Here is a 16,936-nt window from a genome sequence, read left to right as displayed (position 1 = left end):
CAAGTCTGGTACACACAGTGTTCAAATCCTTGAATCAGTGACTCAGAGATTGAATTTTGACGAAAATGTCCAAAATGAAGAAAATAATGGTACTAAAAATTGTTAATTTATAATTTATTTATTTTTTAAATTTTGTAACAACCACTTTCTTTTATTATTTTTTGTTTCAGATGACACAAGACAAGTTTATAGTTCTGAATTATATTCAAAAGCTGAAAATGAAGGTGCATATCTTTAACTCTAACTTCTTCACTTCTTCATGCCAACTAAATCAATTTATCTCAGAAAAGTAATAGATCACCTTTCTTAATTTTCTGAAAATAGCTACTGTTGAATTTGGACAACCTACTATTCAATGTGAATACTGCTTGGGCGAGGTCTGGTATAAGAAAGATCTCAGAAATCAAAGACTTATGTTAACGTTGATTTTTCTATTTGTTGTCAAAAGGGAAAAGTACAACTCCCTTTCTTACAAGAACCTCCTAAATTGTTGTTAGAGTTATTAAATGGGCAAGATAGTCGAAGTCAACACTATTTACAAAATATTAGAAGTTACAATAGTATGTTTTCATTTACTTCAATTGGAGGGAATATTCAGTCTTCGATAAATGATGGATATGGACCTCCTCAATTTATTCTGCATGGACAAAACTATCATAGGATTGGAAGCTTGCTCCTCGATAGTGGATTATCTCCTAAGTTTGCACAACTTTACATATATGACACTCAAAATGAAATAGATTATCTCATTTTGGGTATGTGTTATATTCAGTTACTTTAATGATTTACTTTCTATTTACTGGATTAATTCAAAGATAATTTTTAATGATATATTTTTAAAAATTGCATGTCGAAAGTGAAAAAGGTGAAGTTTGACAAATCCTAGATTGAAGATCATACCAAGATGATTGATGACAACAATGTTTTGGCAAAAAGTTTTAGAAGAGTAAGAGATTTTGTGCATGATGATGTAAATTCAGATTTTGCATTGAGGTTATTTAGACACCGATGCAAAGATCCAAGAGTGTACAATACCCCTACAACAGATGAGATAGCTGCATTAATTGTGGGTGATATGAGCAACATGGATGTAGGGCGAGATATCATAGTGAAAAAAAAATCAGGACAAATGTTTAGACTCCATGAAACACATGCAACCTTTATTCCATTACAATATCCATTAATATTCCCCTTTGGAGAGGATGGGTATCAAGAACAGATTCCAATACGGAATTCTGGAAGTAATAGCAGAGAACGTAAGAGAAGTCGTATTTCATCAAGGGAATTTATTGCATTTAGAATTCAAGAAAGAAATGTGGAGTTTGGGAATATAGTCAATTCACGTCGATTGTTTCAACAATTTTTGGTTGATGCATATACAATGGTTGAAGCTCAAAGATTGTCGTTTATAAGGCTAAACCAAAAAACAATCCATTGTGATATTTTACAAGGTGTACAAGAAGCAATGAATCGAGGAGAAACAAATTCTTCTGCAATTGGAAAGCGTATAGTTTTACCTTCATCTTTTACAGGAGGAATGAGGTATATGTTCAACAATTGCCAAGATGCTATGGCCATTTGCAAAACATTTGGATATCCAGATTTATTTATCATTATTACCTGCAACGTAAATTGGTCAGAAATACGTGACTTTGTTACTTCAAAAGGATTAAATGATGTTGATAGGCCAGACATTGTTTGTAGAGTTTTCAAGATGAAATTAGATCAAATGATGATTGACTTCAAAAAACATGACTATTTTGGCAAAGTTAATGCAGGTAATCCACATTAACCCATATTTAACAATTTCTTTGCTATATTATTATGTATTACATTTTGAAGATTTTTTTTCATATTCTTATAGGTATGTACACTGTGGAATTTCAAAAAAGGGGTTTACCTCATGCCCACATATTACTGTGGTTGGATGGAGAGAAAAAGTTAAGAAATCCAACAGATATTGATGGAGTCATTTCTGCAGAATTACCCAATGCAATTTTATATCCTAAATTGTCAAAGGCAGTGGCAACCTACATGATACATGGCCCTTGCGGGGTAAGTCGAATAAGTTCACCTTGCATGATTAACGGTAGATGTTCGAAATTTTACCCCAAGAAATTTAAATTGTTGACTACTATTGATGAGGATGGTTATGCATGTTATAAACGTCAAGATAATGGAACATTCATTCTTAAAAATGGAATTAAGTTGGACAATAGAAATGTTGTGCCATATAGCCCTTTGCTACTACTGAGGTATCAAGCCTATGTTAACACATAATATTGCAACAAATCAAATTCAATCAAGTATTTGTTTAAATATGTGAACAAGGGTCCAGATAGAGCCAATTTGAAAATTACTACTGCTGATAAAGACTCTAAAGAGACCCCAATTATTGATGAAATTAAACAGTATTATTATTGTATATACATATCCCCATATGAAGCTGTGTGGAGAATATTTGCCTTTGATATTCATCATAGATGGCCTCTAGTTTAACGATTGACTTTTCATCTATTGTACGAGCAACCAATTATCTTTAAAGACAATTGAAGAAATATTGAACTTCAATGAACATAAAAGAACAATGTTTTTAGCTTGGTTTGAAGCTAATAAAATTTATCCACTGGGAAAAAATTTGACTTATTGTGAATACCCTAGATATTTTGTTTGGATGGCAGACAGAAGAGAGTGGAAGCCAAGGAAAATTGGTGTTAGTATTGGAAGGTTAACATATATTCCTGCAGGGTCAGGGGAATTATATTATCTGAGGTTATTGTTGAATTATCAAAAGGGTTGTTGTAAGTATGATAATATCAAAACTGTTAATGGTTTCATTCACAAAACATATAAAGAGGCATGCTATGCAATGGGGCTATTGGTAGATGATAAAGAGTTTATTGATGCCATTATAGAGTGCAATGACCTTGCTTCAGGAAATCAGTTGAGAAGACTCTTTGTTACCCTTTTACTGATGAATACTATCTCTAGACCAGATGAAGTGTGGAACAAAACATGGAAGTTGTTATCAGATGATATTTTATACCAAAAAAGAAAGGAGTTTGTCCTACCAAGTATAATTTTTTTTATTTGAAATTTATAATTTATAATTACTGTATGACATATAATTTCTTTCCTAGGTCTTAGAATTAAAGATGCTCAAATACAAAACCTTTGTCTTCTACAAGTAGAAGAGTTATTAATTTCAAATGGTAAGTGTTTGAAAGATTTTCCAAGTCTGCCAGAACCTATTCATTCAGATTCGTTTATTTATCAAAATAGATTCATTATTGATGAATTGAATTATGACAAAATAGAAATGTCTGAAATGCATTGTTCTCTTTTTCAAACTCTTACTCCAGAGCAAGTGGAAGTCTATGAGAATATAATGACAACAGTCCTGTTAGAACTTGGTGGTTTTTTTTTTCTTATATGGTTATGGGGGAACTAGAAAAACTTTCACGTGGAAAACTTTGTCCACTTCTATTAGATCAAAAGGGTTGATTTTGTTAAATGTAGCTTCTAGCGTTATAGATTCTTTGTTACTTCCAGGAGGAAAAACAACTCATTCTACCTTTTCCATTCCTTTGGTAATAAATGAAGAGTCAACCTCTAATATTCCTCAAGGAAGTCTTAGGGCCAAATTGTTGATCAAAACGAAATTAATTATATGGGATGAAGCCCCAATGATTAATAGGTTATGTTTTGAAGCCCTGGATAGAACTTTAAGGGATGTCATGAGAGCTGAAAGTGAAGAAAATGCTCTTAAACCTTTTGGTGGTAAAGTAATTGTATTGGGAGGAGACTTTCATCAGATATTACCTGTTGTAAAAAATGGATCAAAATATGACATTGTGAAGGCAACATTAAATTAATCGAACTTATGGAAACATTGCAAAATCTTAAAACTTACAGAGAATATGAGATTAAACAGTCATACATCAATGCAAAGTCAAACAGAAATAAAAGAGTTTGCTGATTGGATACTTCACATTGGAGATGTAGATATGGAGTTAAATGAGTTGGGACAAGGAATGATTGAAATACCAGAAGTGAATTTAATTTTAGATGTTGAACAACCTTTACTGCAGTTGATTGAGTTTGTTTATCCCTCCTACATAAACAATGTGACATCTGATGGTTCTTTTGATGATGGTGCAATATTATGTCCAACAACAGAATGTGTGGATCAAGTGAATGAATTCATTTTATCATTAATACTAGGATCTGAAGTTACTTATTTAAGTTCAGACAGTCCTTGCGAATGTGAAGAACAAGAAAATACTCAAGCTGAGTGGTTTACAACTGAATTTTTGAATGATATCAAATGCTATGGAATTCCTAATCATTGTGTTAAATTAAAAGTCGAAGTTCCAATAATGCTTCTAAGAAATATTGATCAAGCCAATGGACTTTGCAATGGAACAAGATTACAGGTAACTCACTTGGGGAAAAATGTTATTGGTGCCAAAGTTATTACTGGGAAAAATATAGGTGATCAGATATTTATTCCGAGAATGAACTTGACTCCTTCGGAAACAGGTTTGCCATTTAAGTTTCAAAGAACGCAATTTCCAATATCGCTGTGTTTTGCCATGACAATAAATAAAAGTCAAGGTCAAACTCTCAATAAAGTTGGTCTATATCTATCGCGTCCAGTCTTTACACACGGACAGTTATATATTGCTTTTTCCAGAGTAAAATCTAAGAAAGGGTTGAAGATATTGATTTTGGATGATAATGGTATTACCACTAATTTCACTACTAACGTGGTTTACAAAGAAATATTCGAAAATGTTTGAAGTATTAACTTACAGCCTTACATATGAGGTATGAAAATTCTTTAATTAATTGAAATATATTTTTATTTCTCATATCTTTTTTTGTAATATATGAACAACAATTTAAGAACTGATATACACTGTCTCTAATAGGTTTTGATCAATGCTTTTGTGTGACACAAATATTAATGGTCATCTTGAAAGTATGGTACGCATTCTTTATCAATTGTAGAATGTGTTAGATCCTATTCTAACATACCTTTGTCAAAGTTTGTTAATTTCATTAATGTTTTACAGGAATTACTTATAAGAAGAAACAATTTTGTAACATTAAAGTTCATAAATGATGAATCTCTAAAGCACTTCATGAGGATGCTTCTATGAAGCACTTCATAAGGATTATTCTCTTAAGCACTTGATGATGTATGCTTACTTAAATTATTAATTTACATAATTTATTATTTCTATTACAAATTTCGTGTATATATTTGTGTACTTAATCTATTATTCAGGCTCTTGAAAGGCAATGTGAAATTGTTGATTTATGGAGTCAAATGCTATTCAGGGCTACGAACTGGATGATCATATCTCATTCAACATTGATTGAAAAGGAAGTAATTTTAATGATGAAATTTTATGTATTATTAGCATTGCTTGGACAGTTTTAGAGTCTATTCGTTACTCTCTACATATTATTTAATTTCTATTCAAAATATAATTTGATGATTTGTAGAATTACTCTTTAAAATTTCTTTGTATAATGTTTTGGTTTCATCACAGGACACAATGTTTCAGGTATGCTTAATAATAGAGTTAAAACAATTTCTTAGACTTCAATACATTTATATATTATATATATAAATTTTTATTATTATCTTATTTTAATCAGGTTTTTTTTATTTATAACTGATATAATAATTTTTTTTCTTGAATATTTCAGGTGAGTTATTTGTTTCAAGAAACTTTACAGGTATGTACAATATCTTATACTTATTCTTCAAATCATATGTACTAATTTGTAGAACTATTTTTCAACAATTGTTACAGGAATGTAAAATTATTTTGTTTCCTAAAAATCTATTATTCATGATTTTTTCATAACTTTTATAAAATTATTTTCTCTTATTCTCATCATTTTTGTGTACATTTTAACAGTTTGTTTTATTATTAATAGCAATGTGTTTTATTAATTATTAGCGGTTTTACTATTTGGACAATTTTAGTTTCTATTTGTTACTCAGTACATATTATTTAATTTCTATTGAGAACATATTTTGATTTATTAATAGAATTATTCTTTAATATTTCTTTGTGTAATGTGTTGGTTTCATCATTGGACAAAATGTTTTAGGTATGCTTAATATTGGAGTTAAAACAATTTGTAACACTAATTACATTACTTTAATTAGTTTTTTTATTTATAACTAATATAATAATATAATAAATTATTTTTCTGAAAATTTTCTGTAACATTGTTTATCTTTAGAAACTTTACAGGTATGTCAATTACGTTATACTTATTCTTCAAATACATGTACTAAATTGAATAACGAATTATTATTTAAATGGTTGATAAATTGAATATAATATTTTTACGACAAATTGCATGCTATGTCTAACCATGATTTGTTATTTAATCATGCTCTGTTTTTATTACTTATAACTTATACCTTAAATGCATTATATAAGTTATTGTGGTCATTATATATCAACATTATGCTCAACAAGATACAAGGTAGATCATTTCTTATTTTCAAGGCTTTTGTTTATTGATACATGGTTGCATTAAATAGGTGTCAGAATAATTAACTCAATAATTTATTTTATTCTTTTTGAGATAGAGTGTGCCCTTTGTATTTTCCTGATACACTTTTTTGGAAATTTACTTGATTCTTCCTATGCAGAGTTAATGAAGCAGGTAATCATTCATCCCAATTTCCAAATTTTAGGATTTCCAAATTTATTTTTTTACACAATAATTTTTTTTTTAAACATTATTTTAATTTTAACCTTTAGATTTACATGCTTATTATTATTATTATTATTATTATTATTATTATTTATGTCAAATAATTATATGTTGTCTGTAATGATTTTTTTTTCTGGGGCGACTTCTTTTTATGTTATATTTCTCATCATCAAACTTCTTAAAAATGAACAAATTTATTATTCCAAAACATTTATTAAATAAAACAATTTTTTTAAATAAAAAAAATATTTAAAGGCTTTATTTATTGATACATGCGTGCTTTCCATATATCTTATAGCAATCAACTCACAAATTTACAGATATTGTCACCTACTTGATTTGTATTTTTTTAGATTGAGTCTGACTTACTTGATTTTGTATTTTTTCAGATACACGTGGCTAATGTAATCTCTCTTACAGAGTTTTCAAAATATTCATTCCTCTTTCCTATCAGATTTGGTAGATATAGATAATCATTTTAACATTAAACATTAATAGTTTAAATTTAAATTTCGCTTCCCTACAATCATTTTTTTATATAATTAAAATTTAATTCATTTTCAATATTATTTAAATTTAACTTTATTTTTATTATAATTAAATATTAAAAAATTTATATACATAATATATAATATTATATATTATATAATTATGTATTCTGTATTATTATATTGAAGTATGCCTGTTATAATTCAGTTTAATTGTTATTTTTTAATATTATTAAAAGATTATTAATTAATTAATATTAATTAATGTTGTACTTGAAATGAAAGAGACCCTGGACAAACAAAAGGTCATAACATTGTGGTGTTTTTTATTATTCACAACCGTACTCTTTTCTACTTAAATCTTCTATAAAATATCCTCATCTACTACTTTCTTTTTGGTGCTTTCTCTATTATTCATTTTCTCTCCTACTTACTTCTTGGCGTTTTCTCCATTACTCATTTAATGACGCCCGGTGCTGAAGAAATCATTAGACTTCAAACAAGAGGAGTCTTTTGGTGCATGAACAGCCGTGGTGAAGTATGTATATTTATATTTCTTTCAAAAATTTCTTCTTTTAAACATTTTCTTCATTTGCTGACATTTTTTTTCTTTATTTGAAAAACAATAGCTTGGTTATGTAGATCGGGCTTTCGCCATCGAGTTTCAAAAAGAACTTGGAAAGGAGTGGACCCTGGCTGATTCAGAAGGAAACGTCCATATAGTGGAATATAACGAAAATTTATTGTCGCCGGAAATATTGAGTGGATGGTTTAATTTGTTTGATTTTTATGGTTTCATATATGATAACTACATTTTATTCCGTTATGTGGGTCACAACGCTTTCCATATAACTGTTTATATGGATGACGTCCCTCAGAGTGGAGTAAATCGTTATTTGGACGAAATTGAAGGGAAGGAACCCTTAAGCATTGGCCCCTTCGACCATTTTTCCATAAAGATGTCTCGATTAAGTATCAAACTCAGTTATCTGGTTAGTATAAAATTGATTTATTTAAAAATGCTCTGTATTATATTCTACTTCATTTCTATTTACTTATTATTTCGATATTGTTGTAGGATCTTCCTGCTAAATTTTCACAATATATTCGACAAGGGAGATTCAATAAGGTTACTCTGCATGGTCTACTAATGGATGTGGAATGCAAGGTCTTGAAAGGGAAGTCTCCTTCTAGACGGATTAAACTTGGCAAAGGGTGGAAGAATTTTTGTAGTCTTCATTCTTTTCGTGAAGGAGACAAGATTATCTTTGAATGTGATGCGAGAAATCCTTCTTCTCATATCAGGGTTCTGTTACATACTTCTATTCACAGTTTAAGCTATCCTGCATAATTTCTTTTATTATTCTCATAGCATAATAGTTACCAGTGATTAAGAAAGCTCAGACATATTTATTTTTCTGCTTGGACTTTTTTGGAAACCTAAACAGTTAGGTACTCTTTATGTTTATATTATATTCACTATATGTTTCTGTTTAGTAGTATTCATATTCTATTTGTTCATGCATTTCTTGCAATGTGAATACATAAATTATTACAATTTTGTTTCATTATCTGATATATTTATAATAGGTTGGCATTATTACATATGTTTAACGCTATAACAATTGCCAGTATATTAAAGTCATAAAAATCTTTGGTCATATTTTTTATTTTATACATTTTGTGTTAATATTAGAGAATGCTTATATTCATTTTATTCTTTGTATATTGTTTATTATTAATTAGTCATTGAAGTATTAATTGTTGCTTTTTTTATCTAGAAACCTGATGATGTATATATGTTTATTATTGTTGTATGTTTTTTAAGATCTTTAGTTATTTATATAATAGTATTTCATTGTATTTATATTTCATTATGTTTTATTTGTATTATATTACATTACATTTTAATTTAATTTATATCATAAAAGGTGACTTCTTAATTTAATATGATTTTGTCTACAATATGTTTCTGAAAGAAACACACATTTACTGATGGTTTTTTTTAATAATTGTACTTGGTATAATCTAATGAATTCTATTTTTTAATTGCAAAAATTTTTTGGAGAGTTTTTTTTTTTTTTGCAGATTAAATTACAGCATGAAGATAGCATGAGGTTGGTGAAGAGGACTTCATTTTCACCATAAATACGTAATGGATACATAGTATTAGATAATTGTTTATATAATGTATTTGTTCAAATTATTGTATTGTTATTGTATTGTAATTTATTTATTATGGCAAAAATATATTCATGAATTTTTAATTATTTATGTTATGTTATATTAAATTCATTAATAGACTAAAAGTACGTAAACTTGCAATATATTTAATTTCATTTCATCAACTTAATAATTTATATATATCTAAATAAAATTATTATTTCTAATATTAATATTTACATATAAAATATTAGAAAAATTCCCGTGCGTTGCACGGGTCAACGTACTAGTTTTTATCATTTGAAACCTCACAACCTTTGGGAATCCATTTCATAAAGCCTCTGGGAACAGAAAATTTCCTTATTTTGCAAAATCTAACAGAATGACCTTTCTTCATGCAATAAAAGCATGTAACAACCGGTTGTTACGACTTAACAATCGGTTGTTTTACTGGCTGTTTTGAAAAATTCTTCGAAAACTTATCTTGCTTGTTTTGTGGATTAAACCCTAATCCAGCTCTTCCAAAAACACAGTTTTGAGATGCCAAGACATTCTCAAAGTTAGATTTTCCTTTTGAAAGCTTATCCACAGTACTAACAAGGTAGTGCACTTCCTTTTCAAGATTTTCACAATTTTCACAAATGAGAGTGTCACACTTGCAAGAAGAGTTTTTGCAATGAGTTTCTAGATTTTCAAAATCACTTTTTGATTTTTTCAGCTCTTCTTCAAGTGCCTTAACTCTCTTTTCAAGCCAGTTGTTAAGCTCTTTCAATCGATTGTTTGAAAGAACCAATCTATTAGCTTCATCATGTGTTTCTTGAAAAGCTTCAAGCAATTCACTATAATTTCAACATTTAGAGAAGCACATGAACTTACATCACTTTAGCTGCATGACTCAGGATCTCCTTCTGCAATCAAGCATATGTTTGCCTTTTCTTTTTCACTTGATGATGAGTTTGATGAGGAGACTTCATTCTCATCCCAAGCTATGTAGGCCCTTTTTTACTTTCCCTTCTTTTCTTTGTAGCTTGACTTCTTCTCCTTGCTTTCTTTATTTGGGCAATCTGCCTTTATGTGCTCTTGCTCACCACAACCAAAACAAGTATAGTTATTGGAATTAAAATCATTGGATTTTTTGTTTCCATACCTTTCTTTGTTGGTGTCTTTGTTGCGGTTCCTTTTCAAGAATTTTCTAAACTTTCTAGATAGCAAACTAAGGTTCTCTTCATCACTTTCATCACTGGATTCTTGCTTGCTTTTGTGCTTGACAGCTTTTAAGGCAATACTCCTTACATACTTGTCTTCACTTTCTTGAACATTGAGTCTATTCATCTCCAACTCATGTTCCCTAAGCTTGCCAAACAAAGAAGTCATACTCAATGATGTTAGATCTTTTGATTCAGATATAGCAGTTACCTTAGGTTTCCAAGATCTATCAAGACATTTGAGGATCTTGATGTTTAGCTCTTCTTTTTCAAAGGTTTTCTCAAGGCTCATGAGGTGATTGATGATGTGAGTGAACCTCTTCTGAACTTCAGCAATAGTCTCACCCTTGAGCATTTTGAACATTTCATACTCTTGGATTAGAGTATGCTTTCTGCCTCTTTTCACCTCATTAGTATCTTCATGAGTTACCTCCAAGGTGTCCCACATTTCCTTTGTTGATTTGCATTGAGAGACCTTGAAAAATTCATCTGAAAAATTCAAGGCAGAAGTTATTATGTTTTTAGCAATGCAATCAAATTTGGTCTTCTTGCTTTCAGGTGGAGAACAAAAACTCATACCTTTCACTTCCTCTCAGTGAAACAACTATTACTTTGGAATATGTGGAATTGGTATTGGGTTTACCTATTGACAGAGAGGTTGTCACCGAGATTACAAGTGGTGATTTAATATCTTTGTGTGAGCAGTTTGCTTAGATTTATACCACCCTCTACAACGGTAAAATGAAATTAATTTGACTTGGCTTAACAACACTTTTCAAGAACTGCCACATCATGCAACTGATGATGTTATTGCTCAACATGCTCGAGCCCACATATTAACACTTATTGGGAGCCAATTGATGTCAGATTCTTCAGGTAGTAAGGTACATTTAATGTATCTATTATTGTTGGCTGACTTGAACAACATCAGGAATTATAGTTGGGGGTCAGCTGTATTGGCTACTCTGTATCGTGCGCTCGATCACGGAATAGACTTTAATCAAGATAATATTAGAGGTTGCACGTTGCTTTTACAATGTTGGGCATGACAACGCCTAACATGCATTTCTCCACAACTTCAACCATTGACCGATGAAGAAGTTCAACAAGGGGTTGGTTTCCCACTCGGGAAAAGATATGTTATTTTTGTATTAATTTTTGAGACAAGAAAACAAAGTTTTTAATATTCCTTTACTTACGTTAGGTGGACTCGAAGGATGCATAGGACGCACACAGGAGGAACCACTGCTCCACAAATACGAGCAACGCTTGAAGGCATTAAAGCTAAAGAGGTTGTGACCAATATATAAACTAACATATCATTTTAACTGGAAATTTCATATTACTGATGTTTCAAACATTTATTTACATTTTCTTTGGACTCCATATTGAGTGGATTATGTTAGGCGTTTGATCACTATTGAGGTTTCCCTAATTGCACGAGTTCCTCTCATATGTTTCACAACAGTTGAATTTCATTAGGTTGATAGGGTTATGCGCAATTTGGATTTCGATAGAGTATTCCAAGTGACTTATTCAACCTTAATCAACTTCACAAAGAGGATATGAGAGGACAAACTAGTCGATAATAGCCACAATATCATGTCGCATGGATAGCTATGTTGAATGACCGTCATAATCATCTAATTCTCGAAAATCAGTTTAACAGAAATGGCCATTTGCATGACAAGTCAACATACATGCAATGGTACATCAACCATACTATCCACTACATCTCACCTATACAGTCATCGTCCGTTGACAATGTAAGTTCAATTACAAAATTATTTATTATTCTTCATTCACTCATCCAAAATTAACACATATTTTCAACATCATGTCGGGTCTTCTTCTCAAGTTGAATCGTTTCAACAACATTCTTTTCGTCCGTCGGGTGTTCAACCGACCCAATTGTTCGGATATAGAGATCAATCTAACATGTCATTCCAATCATCATTCCATCAACCACCTTTCAACTATTCAACATTTCCATCTCAACAACAATTTTTAGCTAGTCCATCAAATCCCTTTGCAACCTCTACCATGACCCCTCATCTGCCTACAATACAATGTCATTCATGCAGTATTATTGACCAACAATGTCTTCACAAGTATTTGAAATCAGAGTGATGACAATGAAGTCGAAGGCACTGACGATCATATTCCACCTTTGCCCCTCCTACCCTTCCATCCGAACAACAGCCACAAGAAAGACCACAAAAGCAACAAAGAAGACCACCATGTGGCACAGGTTATCATAGATGACAACATTTCCTACATTTATATTTTCTAATCATGTATAAATTGTACTTATTTATCATTTTATCAACTACAAATACTACTTCACGAACATAATTTCAATGTTTTAAAAACAACAAAAATATTTTTAGTTTTAACAATATTTAAAAAGGACTAAATATTTTACATTTATCACACAACCTATTTTAATCCAACTTAATTTTAGGTAACTTTGTTTTTTGTGAAAACAAAATTTAGTTTTAATTTTTTTAATATTATTTATCTATAAAATACAATTTTTCACAATATTCTTATTTTTATTCACTTCATGTAATTTTAAACAATTTTTAAAATATTATTATATACATTTTTTAATTTTAAAAAATATTAATTATTTTAAAAAAAATCAACTGAATTTTTCAACCGAATTAACAACTTTAATTGAGATAAAATATACTAAAGTTGTCAATCAAGTGTCCAATTTTATTTAAACTGAAGTTGTTAATCCGGTTGGTAACTTTAATTAAAAAAAATGGACAGATTAATGAATTTAATTGATGTTGCCTACACCATTGACAACTTTGACTAAAAAATGCCAATTCCTGTAATTTTTTTCTCATTGAACCATTTACGTAAATCTAAAACCATTTTGGTAAAATTTTCGCAAAGACAAAACCAGCTTCCAACATTTGGTGAGGTTTATGTGCGATGGTGCGGTGATGCTGTGCGGTGGTGCTGTGATGCGGTGGGTGAGATGGAAGTTAGGATTTAGGATTTTTGAAGAAGAGAAAGAGAAAAATGAGATATGAGATTTCTGCAACAGAAAGCGTGAAACTAAGAAAAAAATTTGTTAAAATTACATATTTTTAATTATTTATTTACAAAATATTTTTAAAATATTTATTTACTGGAATTGAAAAAATATTATTTTTTAGAGTGGAATAATAATTTAAAAAATAAAGTCAATTTATTCTTTTTCTAATTTATATTATTAAAGAATTTTAACATTTAAAGAAAATAGATATGAAAACATTACTTAAGGAAATGGTGTATGAAGGAAGGGAGAGATGAAAAGAGTGAAAAAATTATTATATTTTTTATGTCAGATAAATATTTTAACTGATATAATAAATTTTTAGTCTAATATATTATGACTGGTATATTATAACCATCATAGTAAATTGGTATAAATATTTTTTATGATAGTTTTCATTTCATTTTAACTGACATAGTAAATATCATATTATTTATAATTGTACCACTGCTTAATTTATTATGACGGGTGAATTACAACCGTCATAATAAGTTATCATAAAATCATATTTTTGCACTAGTAAAATCCTCCCATTTAATCCATGCAATTTTGTTTTCTTCCTTCCTCCATCCCCATAGAATTTTCCTCTATATTCTAATAATGTTGTTGCTTACAAATATTAGAATCTTAAATAAAGATAGATAAAACAAGGGTACAACAGATAATACTAATTTTATGAGACACACCCTATCAGTAAATGATAAGTTCTACCCTTCCACTTTGAAAGCTTGTTTTTAATTTTAGGTACAACCTCATCCCAAAACTTAGTATTTCTAGAGTTACCACCAACAATTATGCCTATATATTTAAAGGGAATTGGAATTTTCCTTACCGTTTAAAATAAAAGTGAAAGTAAAGAGCTCATCTCTCTTAATCCCAACATTTACTAGAACAAATATAGTTGTTGATTCCAAACATACTTTTATCAAACTTATCCACTTACTAATAAACCCAAGCCTTCCCATCATATAATACAAAAGATCACAACTTACAGAGAGAATGTTTGTTTGACCTAGCCTTGAATAGTCATTTGGGTTCGTGGATAACTTCTTGTGAAGTTGGGTCATATCAGGCCCTCTAGGTTGGAAAGAATTTGTCATCGAATTTAGAGCTCCTGTAGATAACATAGTTAGTTTGTTCACATAAAAGATAAGAAGGTTTTGAAAGGTGAGAAGTGAATCAAGCTTATGTGCATCTTTTGAAGTTTTTGTGTATTAGTCCTATATACATGTTTTGTTTGTAGAGAATATATCGGGAGAAAGTGAATTTTATGTGTAATGCCTCTTATAAGGTGAAAACCTTTGGGAGGATTTTGAAAATCATCCCTAAATTTCTCTAACAAATATTTCAAGTATTTAGAATTGTTAGTGGATGAAAAAGATAAGGAAAGAGAATACATAGGATAGGTAGTTTTTATTTTCTTCCTGACCCTTTTCATTTTCTCTTTTTATTTTCATTTTTATTTGATCCTCATTAACTTCTTTTGAAAATAAAGGTTTTAAGATAATCTTGTGTCCTTGGAAGTTGCAAGAAATTTTGTTGGTATTTTTTTCTATCATATTGCCAAGGCCTTCCCAAAAGCACATTTTGGCTTCCATTGGCACAACATCACACAAAACTTCATCTTTATATTTTCCAATGGAAAATGTTATGAGGACTTATTTATTAACCATTATTTCACCCTTTTCACTAAGAAATTGTAATTTATAAGGTTTTGTATGAGAGATCATGGGTAATCCAAGCTTCTCCACTACTTTTGTACTTGCCACATTAGCACAACTACTCCCCATCTATGATCATGGAACATAACTTGTTGTTGATAAGGCAGCGAGTGTGAAAAATATTTTCTCTTTGGATTTCATCAAAAGGCTTTTGAATTGTTCCCAACATTCACCTTGCCACCAATAATTCACCTACACAAGGAATTTCGTATTCATCTTCACTAGGGGTTTTAGAAAGGGTAGTGTTTAGATCTAGAAGATGGAGCACTATTATCACTTACTATTATCCCTACTTTTACCATCATGGTTCTTTTATTAGGGCAATTTGCAGCTATATGTCCAAAACCTAAACATTTAAAACATTTTTTATTTGAGGTTTTGGTTGGCGATTTAGGACTAGAAGGAGAAGGGTTGTCTTTAGAAAGTTGTTTTTGTGAGGTGGATTCTCTAGAGAAAGTGGAAGGGAAATCTCGATTTTGAAATTTATTTTTGTCCGTCCAAGATGATTTGTAAAAGTCATCATTATGAGTATTTTGAAAAGAGTTTTTCTTTAAAACTTGTGATTCGACCTTGATGACTAGGTGAACCAATTTTTCCAAAGAGGTATACTCATATCGTTCTACAACATTTTAAATTTCTCTTCTTAATCCACTCACAGATCTAGCTATCTTTGACTCTTCACTTTCATGCATATTAATTTTAGTCAAAATAACTTCTAAATCCTTAAAGTATTCATCTACCGTCCTAGATCCTTGATGAAGTCCCTGGAGCTTCAACTAGAGTTCCTTCCCAGAATGAGGAGGAATAAACCGCGCGTCCATGCAAACCTTTAAATCATTCCAAGAGATCATGACTAGCCTCTTGTTTAGCCTAATGTCCATTACAAGTTGATGTCATCATTGGATGGCATAATTCTCAAACTCTAGGGAAGCTAACTTAAGACTTTGGTCCTCATCTACATCGTATACATTAAAGATTTTTTCTTCCTTAGCTTCCCATCCTAGATACAAATTTGGATCACTATCCCCATTAAAACTAGGTAACTTTACAAAAGAAATTGTCTTCTTGTGTTGTTGATGATGGTGGTGCCTATCTTCATAATTGTGCCCTCTCCATTCTTCATCATCTTGCTCTTGACTTCCATAATGCCTTTGATACCTTGTGGCTCTCCTAGGCTTCCCATCTTCTTTGTTGGGTTTGCCTCTCTTGTGATTCTTCTAGCATTTGAAGTCTTTTCATCATTTGTCGTATATCCTTCTCTATTTGAACCAAACTCCTCTTGGTCTCTTTAAGCTCCACCATTTTCTTTTCCCTTTTGGGAAAAAGTGGCTTGGAAGATTCCCATTATGACAAAGGAGCCATAATTGTGTATAAACAAAATCAAACAATTAGTTTAAAGCAACAATTAATTCACTCACTCATGTGTATCACTCGACTTTTGAGAAAAGGATGAAAAAAGGTTTAAGTTCACTCAAGAAAAGGGTTCCCAAATTTCAAGAGTCCACACTTGTGAGAAAAACTTCAAGTGAAAGAGGTCAAAACTCTTATCACTCACTC

At 30.4% G+C, this 16,936-nt stretch overlaps 1 pseudogene; it reads left to right on the top strand.

The window, feature by feature from the left end:
* Positions 1–904: 904 nt before the first annotated feature.
* On the top strand, positions 905–4,802 carry LOC137805833 (uncharacterized; annotated as a pseudogene).
* Positions 4,803–16,936: the final 12,134 nt, after the last annotated feature.

The sequence above is a fragment of the Phaseolus vulgaris genome, chromosome 3, assembly GCF_000499845.2.
Source record: "Phaseolus vulgaris cultivar G19833 chromosome 3, P. vulgaris v2.0, whole genome shotgun sequence".
Classification (NCBI taxonomy): domain Eukaryota; kingdom Viridiplantae; phylum Streptophyta; class Magnoliopsida; order Fabales; family Fabaceae; genus Phaseolus; species Phaseolus vulgaris.
This window is presented reverse-complemented; position numbering and strand designations above follow the sequence as displayed.